At 38.7% G+C, this 21194-nt stretch overlaps 1 pseudogene; it reads right to left on the bottom strand.

The window, feature by feature from the left end:
• The window catches only part of LOC114901335, a 120220-nt pseudogene that overhangs the window by 43506 nt on the left and 55520 nt on the right, over positions 1-21194 (bottom strand).

Below are 21194 nucleotides of genomic sequence, written 5' to 3'. Positions count from 1 at the left end.
CAAAGCTACAGTAATCAAAACAGTATGGTGCTGGCACAAAAACAGACACATAGATCAACAGAGCAGAATAGAGCCCAGAAATAAAACCATGCACTGTGATCAATTAACCTACGACAAAGGAAGCAAGAATATTCCATGGAGAAAAGACAATCACTTCAATATGTGGTGCTGAGGAAACTGGACAGCTACATGTAAAATAATGAAATTAGAACATTCTCTGACACCATATACAAAAATAAACTCAAAATGGGTTAAAGTCCTAAATGAAAGACTAGATACTATAAAACACCTTGAGGAAAACATAAGCAGAACACTCTTTGACATTAATTGCAGCAATATTTTTTGGATCCACCGCCTAAGGTAAAGAAAATAAAGCAAAAATAAACAAATGGGACTTACTTAAACTTAAAAAGGTTTTGCACAACAAAGGAAACCACCAACAAAATGAAAAGACAACCTACCAAATGGGAGAAAATATTTTCAAATGATATGACTAATAAGGGATTAATATCCAACATATACAAACAACTCATACAACTCAACATCAAAACAAACAAACAAACAACCTCATTTAAAAATGGGCAGAAGAACTGAGCAGACATTTTCCAAAGAAAAAATTTCATATGCAGACACATGAAAAGATGCTCAACATAGTCAGTCATCAGAGACATGTAAATCAAAACCATAATGAGGTATTACCTCACACCTGTCAGAATGGCTATCAACAACAATAAAAAAACACACAAATAACAAATGTTGGCAAGGATGTGGAGAAAAGGGAACCCTTGTGCACTGTTGATGGAAATGTAAATTGGCGCAGCCACTGTGGAAAACGTATGGAGGTTTTTCAAAAAACTAAAAACAGAACTACCATATGACCCATCAATTCCACTCCTGGGTATATATCTGAAAAAAACAAAAACACTAATTTGAAAAGATATATGCCCCCCAATGTTCATAGCAGAATTATTTACAATTGCCAAGATATGGAAACAACTTAAGTGTCCAACAACAGATGAATGGATAAAGAAGATGGTGTGTGTGTGTATACACATACATACAATGGAATACTACTCAGCCATAAAAAGATGAAACATTGCTACGTGCAGCAACATAGATGGACTTGGAGGGCATTACAATAAGTGAAATAAGTCAGACAGAGAAAGAAAAATACTCTGTGATATCACTTACATGTGGAATCTAAAAAAAAATACAGCAAACTAGTGAATATAGCAAAAATGAAGCAGAGTTACAGATACAGAGAACAAACTAGTGGTTACCAGTGGTGGTGGTGGGGCAACAGAGGAATTGGGGACTGGGAGGTACAAACTACTTGGTGTAAGACAGGCTCAAGGATGTGTTGTACAACACAGGGAATATAGCCAATATTTTATAATAACTGTAAATGGAAAATAACCTTTAAAAATTGTATAAAAAATAAAGAAATATCCCATACAGAAGATGCTCTATCATTTTTCTTCCTTTGTATGTGGAATGTTAAATTTAAGTATTAAATTCTAAACTGTATATTAGCACATTAGAGACAATTCAACTTGCTAAGGAAAAACTGATAAAAAATAAGTGCAAAATTATAAGAATATTATAGGACGTTTGAAAAATGAGGAAATTTAAAAAACTCATTCTCAATCTATCTATAATTAATGACTCAGTAAAATTATTCTCACTGCCTTTTAAAAAAAATCACTGATTGTTTTTAAATTGCTTTAAAAGTTTCTTTTTTTTTTTTTAAACTACATCAGTCTTTACTGACCACTCATTGTTCAAAGGATAGAACTGAGGTCAAGTGTTACTGCAAGCAGTTTTAGAAATACAGCACTAGATGTCATCTAAAATTGATTGGAAAGACAAACCAACTAAACAACAGTCCACAGGATGGAGTAGAGAGCAAAGGATATATCTGAGGAAATCACGAGGTAATCCGATTGTGAGAAGCACAGAAGCAGAGGGACAGCCAGCAGGAAGGAAACAGCGTGTGCCTTCTATCCAATGGATGGTAAATCAGGTCAACTAACTGCAAGGAAATGGCATTACTTTTAGCTCTAACTTAACTTCACTCCCAATATGTGTGTTCTTGGAAAATCTGTACTCATATTCCTATTCTCCTGGGTAATATTTTGGAGACTTTTTCTTTAATATCTTTATTGGAGCATAATTGCTTTACAATGGTGTGTTACTTTCTGCTGTATAATAAAGTGAATCAGCTATACATATACAAATATCCCCGTATTTCCTTCCTCTTGTGTCTCCCTCCCCCCTCCCTATCCCACCCAACTAGGTCATCACAAAGCACTGATTTGATCTCCCTGTCCTATGTGGGTGCTTCCCACTGGCTATATACTTTACATTTGGTAGTGTATATACGCCCATGCCACTCTCGCAGTTCGCCCGTGATTACCCTTCCCCCCCCACCACATGTCCTCAAGTCCATTCTCTATGTCTGCGTCTTTATTCGTGTCCTGCCCCCAGGCTCTTTAGAATCTTTTTTTTTTTTTTTAATTCCATATATATGTGTTAGCATACGGTATTTGTTTTCCTCTTTCTGACTTACTTCACTCTGTATGACAGTCTCTAGGTCCATCCACCTCACCACAGATAACTCAATTTTGTTTCTTTTTATGGCTAATATTCCACTGTATATATGTGCCACGTCTTCTGTATCCATTCATCTGTTGATGGACACTTAGGTTGCTTCCATGTCCTGGCTATTGTAAATAGAGCTGCAATGAACACTGTGGTACATGACTCTTTTTGAATTATGGCTTTCTCAGGGTATATGCCCAGTAGTGGGATTGCTGGGTCGTATGGTAGTTCTATTTTTAGATTTTTAAGGAACCTCCATACTGTTCTCCATAGTGGCTGTATCAATTTACATTCCCACCAACAGTGCAAGAGGGCTCCCTTTTCTCCACACTCTCCAGCATTTATCATTTGTAGATTTTTTTGATGGTGGCCGTTCTGACCAGAGTGAGGTGATACCTCATTGTACTTTTGATTTGTATTTCTCTAAAGTTTAGTGATGTTGAGAATCTTTTCATGCGTTTGTTGGCAATCTGTATATCTTCTTCGAAGAAATGTCTATTTAGGTCTTCTGCCCATTTTTGGATTGGGTTGTCTGTTTTTTTTGATATGGAGCTGCATGAGCTGCTTGTATATTTTGGAGATTAATCCTTTGTCAGTTGCTTCATTTGCAAATATTGTCTCCTCTTCTGAAGGTTGTCTTTTTGTATTTTTTATGGTTTCCTTTGCTGTGCAAAAGCTTTTAAGTTTCATTAGCTCCCATTTGTTTATTTTTGTTTTTATTTCCATTTCTCTAGGAGGTGGGTCCAAAAGGATCTTGCTGTGATTTATGTCATAGAGTATTCTGCCTATGTTTTCCTCTAAGAGTTTTATAGTGTCTGGCCTTACATTTAGGTTTTTAATCCATTTTGAGTTTATTTTTGTGTATGGTGTTAGGCAGTGTTCTAATTTCATTCTTTTACATGTAGCTGCCCAGTTTTCCCAGCATCACTTACTGAAGAGGCTGTCTTTTCTACATTGTATGTTCTTGCCTCCTTTGTCATAGCTTAGATGACCATATGTGCATGGGTTTATCTCTGGGCTTATTATCTTGTTCCATTGGTCTATATTTCTGTTTTTGTGCCAGTACCAGACTATCTTAGTTACTGTAGCTTTGTAGTATACTCTGAAGTCTGGGAGCCGGATTCCTCCAGCTCTGTTTTTCTTTCTCAAGATCGTTTTGGCTATTCAGGGTCTTTTGTGTTTCCATACAAATTGTGGAATTTTTTCTTCTAGTTCTGTGAAAAATGCCATTGGTAGTCTGATAGGTATTGCATTGAATCTGTAGATTGCTTTGGGTAGTAGAGTCATTTTCACAATGTTGATTCTTCCAATCCAAAAACGTAGTATATCTCTCCATCTTCTTGTATCGTCTTTATATTCTTTCATCAGTGTCTTAAAGTTTTCTGCATACAGGTCTTTGTCTCCTTAGGTAGCTTTATTCCTAGGTATTTTAATCTGTTTGTTGCAATGGTAAATGGGAATGTTTCCTTAATTTCTCTCAGGTTTTTCATCAGTAGTGTATAGGAATGCAACAGATTTCTGTGCATTAATTTTGTATCCTGCTACTCTACCAAATTCATTGATTAGCTCTAGTAGTTTTCTGGTAGCATCTTTAGGGTTCTCTATGTATAATATCATGTCATCTGCAAACAGTGAGAGTTTTATTTCTTCTTTTCTGATTTGGATTCCTTTTATTTCTTTTTCATCTCTCACTGCTGTGGCTAAAACTTCCAAAATTATGTTGAATAACAGTGGTGATAGTGGGTAACCTTGTCTTGTTCCTGATCATAGAGGAAATTGTTTCAGTTTTTCACTATTGAGAATGATGTTGTCTATGGGTCTGTCATATATGGCCTTTAATATGTTGAGGTACGCTCCCTCTTTGCCTACTTTCTGGAGAGTTTTTATCATAAATGGGTGTTGAATTTTGTCAAAAGCTTTTTCTGCATCTATTGAGATTGTCATATGATTTTTCTCCTTCAATTCGTTAACATGGTGTATCACATTGATTAATTTGCCTGTATTGAAGAATTCTTGCATTCCTGGGATAAACCCCACTTGATCATGGTGTATGATCCTTTTAATGTGCTGTTAGATTCTGTTTGCCAGTATTTTGTTGAGGATTTTTTCATCCATGTTCTTTAGTGATATTGGCCTGTAGTTTTCTTTTTTTGTGACATCTTTGTCTGGTTTTGGTATCAGGTTGATGGTGGCCTTGTAAAATAGGTTTCGGAGAGTTTAAAGTCTATTTTGTCTGATATGAGAATTGCTACTCCAGCTTTCTTTTGATTTCCATTTGCATGGAATATCTTTTTCCATCCCCACACGTTCAGTCTGTATGTGTCCCTAAGTCCAAAGTAGGTCTCTTGTAGACGTCATACATACAGGTCTTGTTTTTGTATCCATTCAGCCAGTCTTTGCCTTTTGGTTGGAGCATTTAATGCATTTACATTTAAGGTAATTATTGATATGTATGTTCCCATTACCAGTTTTCTTAACTGTTTTTTGTTTGTTTTTGTAGGTCTTTCCTCCTCTTTTGTTTCCTGCCTAGAGAAGTTCCTTTAGCATTTGTTGTAAACCTGCTTTGGTGGTGCCAAATTCACTTAGCTTTTGCTTGTCTGCAAAGTTTTTAATTTCTCCATCAAATTTGAATGAGATCATTGCTGGGTAGAGTATTCTTGGTTGTAGGTTTTTCCCTTTCATCACTTTACATATGTCCTGCCACTCCCTTCTGGCTTGCAGAGTTTCTGATGAAAGAGCAGCTGTTAACCTTATGAGGATTCCCTTGTAGGTTATTTGTTGCTTTTCCCTTGTTGCTTTTAACATTTTTTTCTTTGCATTTAATTTTTGATAGTTTGATTAATATGTGTCTTAGTGTGTTTCTCCTAGGGTTTACCCTATATGGGACTCTCTGCACTTCCTGGACTTGATTGACTATTTCCTTTCCCATATTAGGGAAGTTTTCAACTATAATCTCTTCAAATATTTTCTCAGTCCCTTTTTTCTATTCTTCTTCTGGGACCCCTGTAATTCAAATTTTGGTGTTTTTAATGTTGTCCCAGAGGTGTCTGAGACTATCGTCAATTCTTTCCATTGCTTTTCTTTATTCTGCTCTGCGGTAGTTGTTTCCACTATTTTATCTTCCAGGTCACTTACCTGTTCTTCTGCATCAGTTATTCTGCTACTGATTCCTTCTAGGGAATTTTTAATTTCATTTATTGTGTTGTCCATCGTTTGTTTGCTCTTTAGTTCTTCTAGGTCCTTGTTAAACGTTTCTTGTATTTTCTCCGTTCTATTTCCAAGACTTTGGATCATCTTTACTATCATTACTCTGAATTCTTTTTCAGGTAGACTATTTCCTTTTCATTTATTTGGTCTTGGGGGTTTTTACCTTGCTCCTTCATCTGCTGTGTATTTCTCTGTCTTCTCATTTTGCTTAACTTACTGTGTTTTGCGTCTCCTTTTCGTAGGCTGCAGGTTCGTAGTTCCCGTTTTTGGTGTCTGCCCCCAGTGGGTAAGGTTGGTTCATTGGGTGTGTAGACTTCCTGGTGAGGGGACTGGTTCCTGTGTTCTGGTGGATGAGGCTGGATCCTGTCTTTTTGGTGGGCAGGACCATGTCCGGTGGTGTGTTTTGGGGTTTTTGTGAACTTATTATGATTTTAGGCAGCCTCTCTGCTAATGGGTGGGGTTGTGTTCCTGTCTTGCTAGTTGTTTGGCATGGGGTGTTCAGCACTGTAGCTTGCTGGCAGTTGAGTAGAGCTGGGTCTTAGCATTGAGATGAGATCTCTGGGAGAGCTTCTGCCTTATGATATTACATGGGGCCGGGAGGTCTCTGGTGGACCAATGTCATGAACTTGGCTCTTCCATCTCAGAGGCTCAGGCCTGACACACAGCCGGAGCACCAAGACCCTGTCAGCCACACGGCTCAGAAGAAAAGTGGGAAAAGAAAGAAAGAAAGAAAGAAAAAAATAAAATAAAGTCATTAAAATAAAAAAAATCTTATTAAGAATAAAAAAAAGTAATAAAGAAAGAAAGAGCAACTAAACCAGAAAACAAATTCACCAATGATAACAAGCTCTAACAACTATGCTTAAAAAACAAAAAAAAACAAAAGAACCCTAGGACAAATGGTAAAAGCAAAGCTATGCAGACAAAATCACACAAAGAAGCATATACATACACACTCAAAAAAGAGAAAAAGGAAAATATATTTAAATATATTAAAATTTAAAAAAAAAGAAAGAGAGCAAGCAAATCAATAAACAAATCTACCAATGATAATAAACTCTAAATACCAAACTGAGATAAACAGAAAACCAGAAACAAATTAGATGCAGAAAGCAAACCCCAAGTCTACAGGGTGCTCCCAAAGTCCACAGCCTCAATTTTGGGATGATTCGTTGTCTATTCAGATATTCCACAGATGCAGGGTACATCTAGTTGATTGTGGAGATTTAATCCGCTGCTGGGAGAGATTTCCCTTTCTCTTCTTTGTTCGCACAGCTCCTGGGGTTCAGCTTTGGATTTGGCCCTGCCTCTGCATGTAAGTTGCCTGAGGGCATCTGTCCCCTACCCAGACAGGAGGGGATTAAAGGAGTGGCTGTTTAGGGGGCTCTGGCTCACTTGGGCTGGGGAGGACGGAGGGGTACAGAATGCGGGGCGAGCCTGCGGCAGCAGAGGCCAGGGTGACGTTGTAACAGCCTGAGGTGCACCGTGTGTTCTCCCGGGAAGTTGTCCCTGGATCATGGGACCCTGGCAGTGGTGGGCTGCACAGGCTCCCGGGAGGGGAGGTGTGGATAGTGACCTGTGCTTGCACACAGGCTTCTTGGGGGCGGCAGCAGCAGCCTTAGCATCTCATGCCTGTCTCTGGGGTCCGCGCTGTTAGCCGCGGCTCGCGCCCGTCTCTGGAGCTCATTTAGGCTGTGCTCTTAATCCCCTCTCCTCGTGCACCCCAAAACAATGGTCTCTTGCGTCTTAGGCAGTTCCAGGATTTTTTCTGGACTCTCTCCTGGCTAGCTGTGGTGCACCAGTCCCCTTCAGGCTGTGTTCGCATAACCAACCCCAGTCTCCTCTGCCTGGGATCCGACCTCTGAAGCCCAAGCCTCAGCTCCCAGCACCCAACCACCCCCCGTTGGGTGAGGAGACAAGCCTCTCAGGCTGGATCAGTGCTGGTTGGCACCGATCCTCTGTGCAGGAATCTCTCCGCTTTGCCTTCTGCACCCCTGCTGCTGTGCTCTCCTCCGTGGCTCTGAAGGTCCCCCCCCACCCCCGCCATTCCCCGTCTTCCCCAGTGAAGGGGCTTCCTAGTGTGTGGAAACCTTTCCTCCTTCACAGCTCCCTCCCAGAGGTGCAGATCCCGTCCCTATTCTTTTGTCTCTGCTTTTTCTTTTGCCCTACCCAGGTACGTGGGGAGTTTCTTGCCTTTGGGGAAGTCTGAGGTCTTCTGCCAGCATTCAACAGGTGTTCTGTAGGAGCTGTTCCCCATGTAGATGTATTTCTGATGTATTTGTGGGGAGGAAGGTGATCTCCATGGCTTACTCCTCCTCCATCTTGAAGATCCCCTATTCTAGAGATTTTTAAGATATCTCCAAGTGTAAGTGCAGGAAAGTTTCAGCAAATCATCAAACCTCAAAACACCATTTTTTGGCTATCTAAATGAACTTTGTATGTGGAAAGAACTTTGTGTGTTTGTATGAAGGCCTTTAAGTTACTGAAAATATCATAAATTTTACAGAAACTTGTTAGCTTTGAAGAAATTGTACTGTAAATAGTTCCTGGTGACTGATTTATTTATTTATTTTTTTGGCATACATGCAGACACAAAAGTTAGGCATATCAGGCTGTTGAGAGACAGATTTGGTTGGATAAAAGGAAGTGCTACCGATCTTTCAGAACCTATTCAAGTCCCACTTTCCTGAAAAGCTGCTTGTCACAATTTCAGCTGTCTTTAAAACTGTATTGCACTATTTAAAACTGTGCCGTCATTTATTTTCTCAGTGTATGGTAGGTATTTTCCACCAGCAATATTATCTGTCTCATATGGATAAAGTAATTGATTTCTTTTAAAGTGTGTTTTCTGTTTACTTCTTCCTCTGTTCACAGTGCCTAGCAGAGGACTGTTTACAAAGGTCCTCAACTAATACTTGCTGATCAATTAGGTGCTTATAGAAGGCAGTGTATTTGGTATAATGTTTATATCAAACTCTCTATTTTAATGTTTAACATAAATATTATTAAAGCATTAATAAAAGTAGAATTTAAAAGGAATAATATATATATAGAACATATAGAAACCTATTTGCATTGAAATAAATTTGGTTATGGCATCATGAAGAATTCATAGATTAAGAAAAGGCATGGGCTTCCCTGGTGGCACAGTGGTTGGGAGTCTGCCTGCCGATGCAGGGGACATGGGTTCGAGCCCTGGCCAGGGAGGATCCCACATGCCGCGGAGCAACTGGGCTCGTGCTTCACGGCTACTGAGCCTGAGCTCTAGAGCCCGCAAGCCACAACTACTGAGCCCGCGTGCCACAGCTACTGAGGCCCACACGCCTGGAGCCTGTGCTCCACAAGAAGAGAAGCCATGACAATGAGAGGCCCACACACTGCAACGAAGAGTGGCCCCCGCTCACCGCAACTAGAGAAAGCCCGCACACAGCAACGAAGACCCAACACAGCCAAAAATAAATAAATAAATAAATAAAATAAAATATAAACAAACAAAAAAAGACATGATGACTACATAGGGCATTTTTCAGGTATTCACAGAATAATACACTATATATATGCGTGTGTGTATATATATATATATATATATATACACACACGCATATATACACACACACACAGTTTTTCAATAAACTTTAAAAAGTGAGATACAATGTACACAGAGTGAAAGTTACAGTGGAGTAAAGTTTGGTGAAGTTAAACAAATGCACGCACAAAATGTAGCCCGTACGCCTCTCAAGATATAAAATAAACTGTATCACCCCAGAAGTACCCCTGATTTATCTTCCCAGAAATCTCCACCCCTTCTCTTTGTACTCCCTACAACCATATCATCCAAAGAAAACTGTTGTTGTATTTTTGTCAGTTCTAAAACTTCACACAAATTGAATCATACTGTATGTATGTGTTGGTTCCAGTGCCCATTCTTACCCAATATGATCTCATCTTAACCAACTACATCTGCAAAGAACCTATTTCCAAAAATGGTGACATCGTGAGGTTCTAGGTGAACATATGTTTTGGGGAGATTCTATTCAAACCAGTACACACTTAATGCTCCATGGTCCAGAAGTGCTCCCAAGCAGAAACCAAGGTGATTATGGGCATAATAAATGTTTCCCCTCTATTAAATATCCCTGTTCTGCCTATTGTACAATATTGAAAAGTTTTTTCTTTTAGTATATTTGGTTCAAGGTTTTAGTTGTTTAGTGCATAAGGGCTAGTCTGCTACTAGTTACTACATCATAGTCCAGAAGTGGAAATTTCTCTGAATACAAAAAGTTTTAAAAGTTTTAAGTAAAAATTCCAAATGTAATTATTTTTGATATCTCAGTAGAAACTTTTTCTAGGTTTTGGCTGTGGAACCAACCTAAACTCAGAAGGACACCAAATTTTGATTTTCCTTCTCTGACATTTTGGTTCCTTTGTAAAAAACCCCAAAAAACTATGTGCATCGGGTCCTCTGAGAAGGAGACGCTGAGTTAGGAGAGTTAGGAGTACAACAGATTTGTTGGCGAGTTATACTAGTGAAAGGAAATAGGTAGAAGCAGGATTGGGAATGGGGAGCCATCAGGCCCTAATGCAGAAATGATGAATTCTGACAGCTCAATACGGAGGAGGGAATAGCCCTCAGAGAAATCCTGCTTTGGATGGAAATGACTGGGCCTCTGTACCACAGTGTTTTGCAGTCAGTGACTGGGGCCACCACCAGAAGAGCGTGATCTTAGCTCAAAAATGGAGGCTGGCCTGAAGGAGTTAGTACCTGAGGCTGATGGCACAACCACAGTCCTTGCGACTGGTCAATGAGTCCTTTCTTGAAGAAGAGCTGAGTGGCACATCTCCAAATCTGCCACTGTCCTCCCCATGTGCCACATGAGTCCACTTATCCATACACATCTGGGGAGCCCTTATCCAGAATTTGAGTGCCCTTGGCTTTGTGAGGGGACACTTAGAAGGATGATATGAATGTGGATAAAATATGATCCCTTTCACAGTGGTGTCTTTCAGGTCTTCCCAGAAATGTAATCTTTTGGTAGATCAGCATGCTTTACCCAGAATATTCATTCATGCCCACTGCTCTGAGCTTTTTAATTCACTTATCAACTGTCTGCCAAAGCATTTCTGGCATTTCAACTTGGTGCAGCAAAGCCATCACTTTCTGGAGGTTTCTAGTACCATCTCAGCAGTAAATTTTAGAGTTCTTCCTGTGGTGTTAAATCCTGTATCTCAAAAGAGGTCCCAAGGCAATAAAGGCACTCTTATCCAGTCTTATATGACCGTCTTGATCAAGCACCCTCAAAATTGAGTCCTACTTGTACTCTCCCAGTTCCTAACAATACCTGGCAGCTAATCATTATAGCTCTTTTGACATATAGCCCTTTTTCTCCCTTAAGATATGTGGCCTATTCCTAAGATATGCTGTTACTTATCCCTTGTTAGTGGCTTGAAGACAGGAGAGGAGGTAAGGTTAGGTCCTCAAGTTAACCCCTGTTGCTTTGGTTGGGAGAGATTTCTGCAGTGTCTTCCCTCACAGGGAGATCGCAAGCTCTTAAAAGGGAGAACTGGCCACGTATGCAGACTCTGAGGTTCACCAAGATTCCATGCATCAGGGTCCCAGGCTCTCCCAACCAGGGTCATGACCTTGGCACAATAGACCTGCTCAGCTGAATATTAAAATGTCACTGAAACTTAAAAACTCTATTAAATCCTTAGTGTATTTTCTCTTCTCTCCCCCTGCAGGAGATAAAGCCCTCTGGCTCTCACACTTAGTTTTCAATTATTTGTTAAAAGCTTTTAAACTTTCAACATCTTTCAGTTAGGGTATCAATGAAATTTAATTTCAATCAACAGATTCAACTGGCCTTGTATGCATTATTGTCTCTGTATTTGCACCAGTGACGTGCTGAAATTTTAGTAACCAGCTACCAGCTTGAGCTGGGGACTATCCATGCCCCACAGTCCTCCTGACATATGGTTATCATTTCCAGCTGAGCAGGAAGTGATCCAGTTCTAAAACTCCAGTTCTGGCATCGAGTCCCCTAAGAGTCAGATACCAAAATGTTGTTAGATGTACAACAGTTATATTGGGAAGACATATCTGAGAAAGGAAAGTGGAAGGAGCAGGATTGGGACGGGGTAGTCATCAAACCATGGTGTAGCTCAGAGTCTGCAAAACGTGAAATGAACTGGAAAAGTACCACTCTGAGCAGAAATGACTATGTCCTGACGTCACAGCCTTGCTCAGTCATTGGCTGGGGCCTTCCTGTAGAAAGTGTGTCTTCAGTTCAAAAGCTGAGGTGGACCTGACAGAGTTAAAGCTAGAAGGCTCTCCAAAGTCCTTGTGGCTAGACAACGAGTCCTTGCTTGAAGAGGGATCTTGATGCACTTCTATGTCTACCGTAAGTAGCTAAGTAACCAACTAACTGAATGAATAAAATAAAATAAATATTCTAGCAGCAACAATGATTTCACTAGTAAAGCAGCATGTCCTGGGTAAGTCCATGACATACCGATAAGCAAAGGTCAGTTCAGGTTTATCTTCCAGGTCACGATATGAAGACTTTGGGCAATGATGTATAGCAGATCTCCAAATGTTAATTTGAGAAGCCTGGGTTGTACTGTGAATTAGAAGCCAGTTTCAGAGTGATCCATTAAGGACAAGCGCACCATTGATTTTGCTGAATATGAATAACCCATATGGAATTCGGTATCACAAATGCTTTTTCCAGCTGTACTTTATTGAAAGTACCACCCTTTGCACAAATGCCATTGTCTTCTGTGGGGAGCATTTATTGTGCTCTGTATATAAACCAGACTTACTTCAACTCCTCACAAAGTCATAGGACACAATAACTGGGGAGATTAGTAAAGACAATAAATTCATCCAGAGAGGATGCAGCAGAAACATGTAAGAAGGACAATTTTAAAGTACAGTTGACAGTGAAAAGACTGGTGAAAGTTTGGTAAAATAATAAACCTGTGGTAGGTGGAGAAAAAGTGAGGACTATTATTAAGAGTGTACAAAATCCACTTTCAGAGACTAAGCCCAGAAATACAGAAAGTGTTACAGATTGGGAAAATAACATTAAAAAAACAAATCAGTTAGAAATTAGAGGATATTAGATATTAACTGAAGATTCAGAGAAACAAGAGGGAGTTCCAGATTGAAATCCTGTGTTACATTTGCTAAGGCACGTCTACTGCAAGGTAATGAAGATCGTACAACTATTTAAAGCAGAGACAAGCACATTTTCTGCACCCTTTTCCTTTTCTTTTCCCAGGGAGCAGATCTGAGGGAAGGACAGTGGAGAGACTGAGGAATCATGTTCCTAACTAGACAAAGGGAGAGCTCTTCACAGAATTGGTCACTAGAAGTAAGCATGTTTGTGTTTATCTATGTGTACATTTTATTCTTTTTTTTAACATCTTTATTGGAATATAATTGCTTCACAATGGTATGTTAGTTTCTGCTGTATAACAAAGTGAATCAGCTATACGTATACATATATCCCCATATCCCCTCCTCTTGCGCCTCCCTCCCACCCTCCCTATCCCACCCTACGTGTATTAGAGAATTCAAAATAATTTGCACAAAAATTGGAGCTAGGCACTTCATAGAAGGCTAATATTAGCAGATTTTTAAAAATCTGATATTGCAAATGTCTGAAACATCTCTTCAATTCCCATGTGGTAATTTTATGCTCTACAAGCAATCTTCTGATTATAGCTTGGCTTTTCTAGATTTTGTCCAGAGAAAGAATGCATACAGGAGCTTAGTCCCTAAAAAGCAGCCTTTAAAGTTTTTAACGTAAGCCAGTGAATCAGTGTTCTTGTTACAGACACTGGTGTTGTTGAGTTTAATTTGATTTCACCTGTGAGAGACAGATATGGCACCATTTGGTATGTGCAACATCAGGTTTCTGTACCTATGTGGTTGAAGGCTAGACTGTGAAATGAGTTGATTTCACAAAGGTAAGAGCCAATTTATAGAGGCCTGTCTGATAGGCACACAATCCCAGATCCCTCATTTATTGTGAGATATCTTCGAAATTTTCACCTATACTATAAATCATTATTAGAATCTTTTAGAACTTCAGCTCTATGAGTGCAAGCAACTTTGTTTTATTCACTGATGTATCCCAAGTACCTATAACAATGCCAAGCATAAAGGAAGCACTCAATTTTACATATTGTTAACAACTCACTCTCATTAAATAAAATTGTTCCTATGTATAGTTTTAGTATAAGTTTTAGATAAATTTAGATTTCTATAAGTAATTTGGAATTATGGATTTATTTTCTTTGTACACTTGAACGATTCCTAGGGATCCTGAAGCATAAAGCAAAACACCACTCTCTATTCTAGAATTTATGATAAGCAACATATATTGGCAGCTGTTAAATTAACAGTTAACATTACAACCTATCTAAATTTATCTATTTTACTATAAACTGTTTATTTTCTTCATTTGTATTTTTATCCATATTACAATTTGTTAAGGATGGTGAAATATTTCCATATTTGATAGACTATTTTCTCTAGAGAGGAATTTACTAGGTGTTGAGAGATTTCATGGGTAAAATTATCATTTTCAATACAAATGGAAAAGTGAGTATAACCAATTCTTGTCATACGAGTGAGTGCAGAAAAAGGTTTGGTGCTTATAAAAGCTGGAAAAGTTAGCTTCTAATTTTCTGTTTTTCTTGCAGTTATAAAATGCTTCTGAATTCTAATGTACAATATGATTTCAGATATTCCACTGTAACATACTTGAAATCAAGTAAAAAAATATTTACACTAGTCACATTGTAAATGGATTCTGAGAGTTTCTTTTAAGTGTCATGATTTTCTAAATATTTAAAGACTAAGCCACTGTTCAAAGTGAAGTACTCTCAAAGAAATGAGTAAAGTACAGAGTCAAAAAGTGGTGGAGGGGGTTAAAACCTGAGCATAGTGCTGGGCTGTCATGGTGATTGCTTCTGATTGCCCAGTATGGTTTTCTCACCTGCTCCTTCTTCTAGAAAAGACTCTTAACTCTGGCTACAGAGTGAGCCCAGTGCCTAGACATACTCCACAATAATGCCAGGCACATGACCCAGCAGGACCAATCAGTGCCCTTCTCTGGAATTTTTATATGAATATTGGGGGTTCAAAGGGGAGATTAACTTCTGCTCTAGAAGGTAATCTACATAAAGTAAACTTGGAACTTGGAGCAGCATTTTCTCAAGCCACAGGGCAGAAGTTTGTCAATGGAAGGAAGAAACACAACACAAAAACTAAACAGAAATAAAAAAGGAGATCAAGAGAAGGGCAGGTTGCAATGAAACTGATTTACAGGGGCAGATTTTTGAGATCTGGGGTGTCAAGGAGGCCTTTGATCAGTCACTTAGTCTACTTGGGCTGCCATAACGAAATTCCATTTGTATTATTTATAGGTATTTATTTCTCACAGTTCTGGAAGTTTGGAAGCCCAACAGCAAGTGTTGGCAGATTTGGTTTCTGAGGAGTGCTCTCTTCCTGGCTTGTAGATGGCCACCTTCTTGCTATGTCCTCTCTTGGCCTTCCTCTTCTTCTTATAAGTCCCCCAATGAATCTGATTAGAACCTCCTCACCCTTATGATCTCATTTAAGCTTAATTACCTCCTAAAAGTCCCATCTCCAAATATCATCACATTGGTGGGGTACAGATTCAACATTTGCATTTTGTGGCAAATGCAAATGCCACACACTAGCAATCACAAAGTGAAATGCATTTCTTCACTTTTGCTTGATCTTTCCCACATGAGTGCCTTTCTGCGGCACTTTGCCTCTTTAACTGTTATTCATCCACAGCTCAGTTCATCATCATTTCTTCATGGGAACTTTCTCTGACGTCTATGATTAGGTGAAATATCCTTATTACACTCTTATTTTATGTTCTCATACTGTCCCATGCTTTTCTTTTGGAGCACTTTCATAACTGTCAGGTTATTTGTGCAAGAACTTGCTCCAGGTCTGTTTTCCTATTTTATTCTAATATTCTTGGGGCCAATGACTGTGTCTTATGTGCTCACAACTGTATCAGCAATATTATCATAGCTCCTGGTATTCTGTAAGTAGTAAATAGCAGTTTCTTGAGTAAAAAGATAAATATGAGACTAATCTGGTTATAAAATAAAAGCCCAAGTATTTTCCAAGCAGAGGTAACAGCATATGCAAAGACTCTGAAATAGTTAGAATCTTATCTGAATGAAGGAGCTATGAAAAAGGAAACTAAACTAACACACATTGTTAATTAACTATACTCTAAAATAAAATTACAAAAAGAAAAAAAGGGGCTTCCCTGGTGGTCAGTGGTTAAGAATCTGCCTGCCAATGCAAGAGACACAGGTTCAAGCCCTGGTCCGGGAAGATCTCACATGCTGTGGAGCAACTAGGCCCTTGTGCCACAACTACTGAGCCTGCAAGCCACAACTACTGAGCCCGTGTGCTGCAACTACTGAAGCCTGTGCACCTACAGCCTGTGCTCTGCAACAAGAGAAGCCACCGCAATGAGAAGCCTGCACACTGCAGTGGGGAGAGGCCCCCACTCGCTGCAACTAGAGGGGGCCCACACACAGCAAAGAAGGCCCAACGCAGTCAAAAGTTTAAAAAAAGAAAAAAAGAAAACTACATTGAGTGAAACATGGAGGGTGAGGAGGGTGGAAGGCTTGGAAGGGATCTGATTCTGCAGTTTCTTAATTTTTCTGTGAGGGAATTTTGTCTTTTTTCCTAAGAGAAATGAGCATATGTTGAAAAATTTTAAGCAAGAAAATGGCATGCTTTGTTTTGCATATTATTAGAGTCTTTCTGGCTCTTAAGTGGGAAATAATTGGACAAGAGCAAGATGGATATAGGTCGAACAGAAGGGAGGTCTTCTAAGAATCTAGAAAGGAAATAACTGAAACTGAACTGAGGTAGTGACATGGAGGTGGGAAACCAAGAATATTAAAAGGTGCTTGAATGAGCACATACAATAGTTTGTATTTAACCTATAGTAAGGCAGCCCAATATTTCAATTATAACAGGCTAATGCTCCCCTTTGTAAATAATGTCAATTTCCACTTATGTCAAAATTACTCAATACATGCTGTTATGGTTAAGATAATTTCGTGCCAAGAAAATATAAATGAGGGGTAGCAGTAATAAATGAATGGAAAGTCAATGATTTGCTATTAAAATCCTTCAGGCATTCAATTTTATGGAGACGCTGCAACCAGCTAATAAAGTAACCAATTCATAAAAATGTATAAACGCACTTCATAATGTTCAGGGTATGCTTGCTTATATTTGGCTGTTTTAATAATAAATTCCAGAGCTTAAGTCAATAGGTATACGAATTAGAGGTATTTTGCTGAGGGCTTTATTTTATAATCTTTTTGTAAAGTATGAAATGCTTAATTCCATTAAACAAAAAATTCAGTGTGAAGCTTATAAAAATTCTCAATAATCAGAAAACATTACTAAAGTTTTTGAAGGACGGAAGTTGTTTTGCTCTTTCTTTTGTTCTTCTATCGACTTTCAGTCAACAGTCGGGTGTCAGGAATTTGCTTATTATTTTTAAATTAATTTGAATAGTAATTAAAGACTGGTAGAAAATATCTGCATAATGAAATATTTAGGTCAAGATGGGTGACTGAATACTCAGGTTTTTCTCTACTCCTTTTGAAAAACATATTGAAATGCCCAAAATAAATACTAATAAAATAATACCTGTGCTAGTGACCTCAGAAGACTGCAAGGACTTAGTAAACAAGAGAACTGAAGGATTAAAGGAATTGACTGAGAACTAAAAGGGGTCAGTATGATTGTGAAAATTAGGATAACTGACGAGTTGGTAAGTCCATGCCGCCCAACGACAGAAATCAGCTTCAAAGGTGAGTTTTCATAACAGAATCTTGGAATCACCATCAGAAGGGGACTGAGGACTGTTTGCTTTATGTAGTCTGCCAAAGGGTGTCAAAACAACTACTCTTATTTTCCTTCTCTAAATGCTGCTGGCTCCAGTGTTTGCCATGGCTTCACCAGGGGAATAAAATTCACCAAATGAAATGTAGACGTTTTGATGTGGAAAACTCTAAGAGCATTGGGGTTGTGGAAGTAGAGTACTGCCATAAGAAAAAGGGGATCCCAAAATAAGAAAAGAAACTATGAAAAGAAAATTCACCTAGTCATGGTCCTAAAAGGCTTGCTTTACACTTCCACAACCACTTTAGAAAAGTTTCGTTAATTTCCACAAAAATAACCTGCTAGAATTTTGATATGGATTGTATTAATTATATAGAGAAATTAGGAGACAAATCACATCTTTACCTTACAAGCCTTCCAGCTATAAGTATGGTATATCCTGCCATCTATTTAGGCTTTGGTTCATCGCTATAATGTTTTATAGATTTCCACTGTAAAGTTCTTGCACATATTTTCATGTTCATTCCCAAGTACTGCCTATTTCTGATGCTAATTTAAACACTGTCATTTAAAAATATTTTCTATTAATTGATCTTATTTTGGAAATGCAATAGGATTTTATATATTGACCCTTTGTCTTGCAATCTTGGTTAATTAACAGACTAATTTTATCTCATGTAGATTGTTTTCGGTTTTCTACATATACACGTTGTCCACATACTACAATGAAAGCTTTTTTTCCATTTTATTTTCTATTCCTATATATTTATTTCATTTTCTGGCTTTGTTGTAAAAATTAGGACTTCTAGAAAAATGGGTGACAAGAAGAGTAAGAGTGAGCATCTTTGAACCCTTCCAGCTCTGGAGGGGAAAGTTTTTGAAATTTCACTAGTGCATATAATATAGGCTGTAGAAATTTGTGGGTATGTTGTATCTGATTGAGAAAGTTAGTTTTTCCCCAGGGGTGCTTAAGAGGATTTTTTTTAAAAAAATCATGTTTCACTGTTCAATTTTATCAAGCGCTTATTCTGCATTAGTAAAAGCATATGAATCTCTTTTTTTTATCCTACAAATATGTAAAGTACACTAATTTTTGATGGTTAAACCTGCCTTGTATATCTAAAATAAATCCAACTTAGTTTTGATATGTCTTTTATATATTGTTGCATTTGTTTTTTATTGTTGTTGTTGATTTATTTGTATTTTAGCATCTATGTTCACTAGAAAGATCAGCCTGCAAATTTCCTTTAAGGTCTTTGCCAGGTTTTGATCTCAACATTATGCTGGCCACATAAAATGAATTGGGAAGGGGCTTTCCTGGTGGCGCAGTGGTTGAGAGTCCGCCTGCCGATGCAGGGGAAACGGGTTCGTGCCCCAGTCTGGAAGGATCCCACATGCTGCAGAGCGGCTGGGCCCATGAGCCATGGCCACTGAGCCTACACGTCCGGAGCCTGTGCTCCGCAACGGGAGAGGCCACAACAGTGAGAGGCTCGCGTACCACAAAAAAAAAAAAAAAAAAAAAAAGCATTGGGAAGTACTCCCTTCTTTTCTATCTTGTATAAATTGTATAGAAATTATTTCTTAAATTCACCAATGAAATCCTCTAGTCTGTTTTCTTTGTATCATGCCTTTTAAAAAACAATAAAACAGCTCTATAGAACCATAACTCATATTCCACTACCCATATAAAGTTTGCAATTCAACTTTTTTCTTATATTCACAGAATGGTACAATAATCACTACAGTCAATTTTGGAACATACTGATCACTCTGAAAAGAAACCCCATATCCTTTATCCTTCCCATTTATTCTCAACCCCTACAAACCTAAGCAACCACTAATCTACTTTCCAACTATACAGATTTGCCTAATATAGACTTTTCATATAAACGAAATCATAAAAAACGTGGTCTTTTGTGACTCACGTGTTACACTTAGTGTAATATTTTCAAGGTGCATGAACGTTGTAGCATGCATCAGTATTTCATTAGTTCTTACTGGCAAATAATGTTTTCCTGTATGGATGTATATACCACATTTTATTTAACTGTTCGCCAGTTGATAGACAAATTTTTTTTTAATTATTTATTGACTTATTTATTGGCTGTGTTGGGTCTTCACTGCTGCATGCGGGCTTTCTCTAGTTGTGGGCAGTGGGTGCCACTCTTAGTTGCGGTGCTTAGGCTTCTCAGAGCGCAGTCTCAGTAGTTGTGGCACACGGGCTTAGTTGCTCCGCGGCATGTGGGATCCTCCGGGACCGGGGCTCAAACCCGTGCCCCCTGCATTGGCAGGCGGGTTCCCAACCACTGCGCCACCAGGGAAGTCCTGATAGGCAAATTTTGAGTTGCCTCCATTTTTTGGATAATATGGACAAGGCTGCTATTAACAATCATGTACAAGTTTTGCTATAGACATGTTTCCAATTCTCTTGAGTATATACCTAGGAGTGGACTTGATGGGTCATATGATAAATCTACGCTTAACCTTTTGAGTAACTGCCAAACTCTTTTCCAAAGCAGCTGCACTATTTTAAATCCTCACCAACAGTGTGTGAAGTTTCCAACTTCTGCCCATTCTCTACAACTTGTTATTATATGTTTTTTTATTATAGTCATCCTATAGTGTTAATTGATATCTAATTGTGGTTTTGATTTGTGTTTGCCTAATGAATAATGATGTTGAGCATCTTTTCATGTGCTCAATGGCCACTTTTTGGAGTAATGTTTATTCAAACCCTGTGTTCATTTTTCCATTTGGTTATTTGTCTTTCTTGTTGAGTTGTAAGAGTTCTTTATGTATTCTGCATATGAGTCCCCTATCAACTATATGATTTGTAAATGTTATGATAAAGGGATTATGCTCCAAGAAGAGGCAATAGGACTAAATGTTAATATACCTAACAACAGAATTTCAAAATACTTTCAGCAAAAACTGAGAGAATCCATATATGGTGTAAGGCCTAAAAACAGAACCCAAAATTATGTGCTAAAGACATCTGGTGAAATCAAAAGGTTTTTGAATGCTCTAACTGCCAATTCTCCCCCTGGACTCTGATACCACGTATAAGTCTACAGTCCAAGGGAACCAGGCACAGTTCTTGCTTATCTCCAAACACCTGCCTTCAGTTAGGTAGGCCACAGAACTATTCAAACAAGCCAAACACATCAACCACTGGGAACAAGGGGTCATCCTACCTTCTTGATACTACACAGCCCTTGCTTGTTCACCCTTCCCAAGTGTAAACCTGGCTGGTCTGGCATGGTGTGCAGTGTCTTCCTACTGCATGCTGTGACTTTATGTGACTAATAAACTGCTTTAATCTCATCTTAGTGTCACGTGTCATGTGTATGGCCATCCCCTTAACCTAGGATGGAACCCCTTCCTCACCAGTAGGATGAATAGGAGGCATTTAAAACAGCTGGCATAATGAACAGCACAACCCAGCCACAACCTAGGATAC

Source organism: Monodon monoceros, unplaced genomic scaffold (genome assembly GCF_005190385.1).
Source record: "Monodon monoceros isolate NGI ecotype Baffin Bay Population unplaced genomic scaffold, NGI_Narwhal_1 Super_Scaffold_2, whole genome shotgun sequence".
NCBI lineage: Eukaryota > Metazoa > Chordata > Mammalia > Artiodactyla > Monodontidae > Monodon > Monodon monoceros.
Note: the sequence above shows the minus strand (reverse complement) of the source record. Positions and strands in the feature narration are given on the sequence as shown.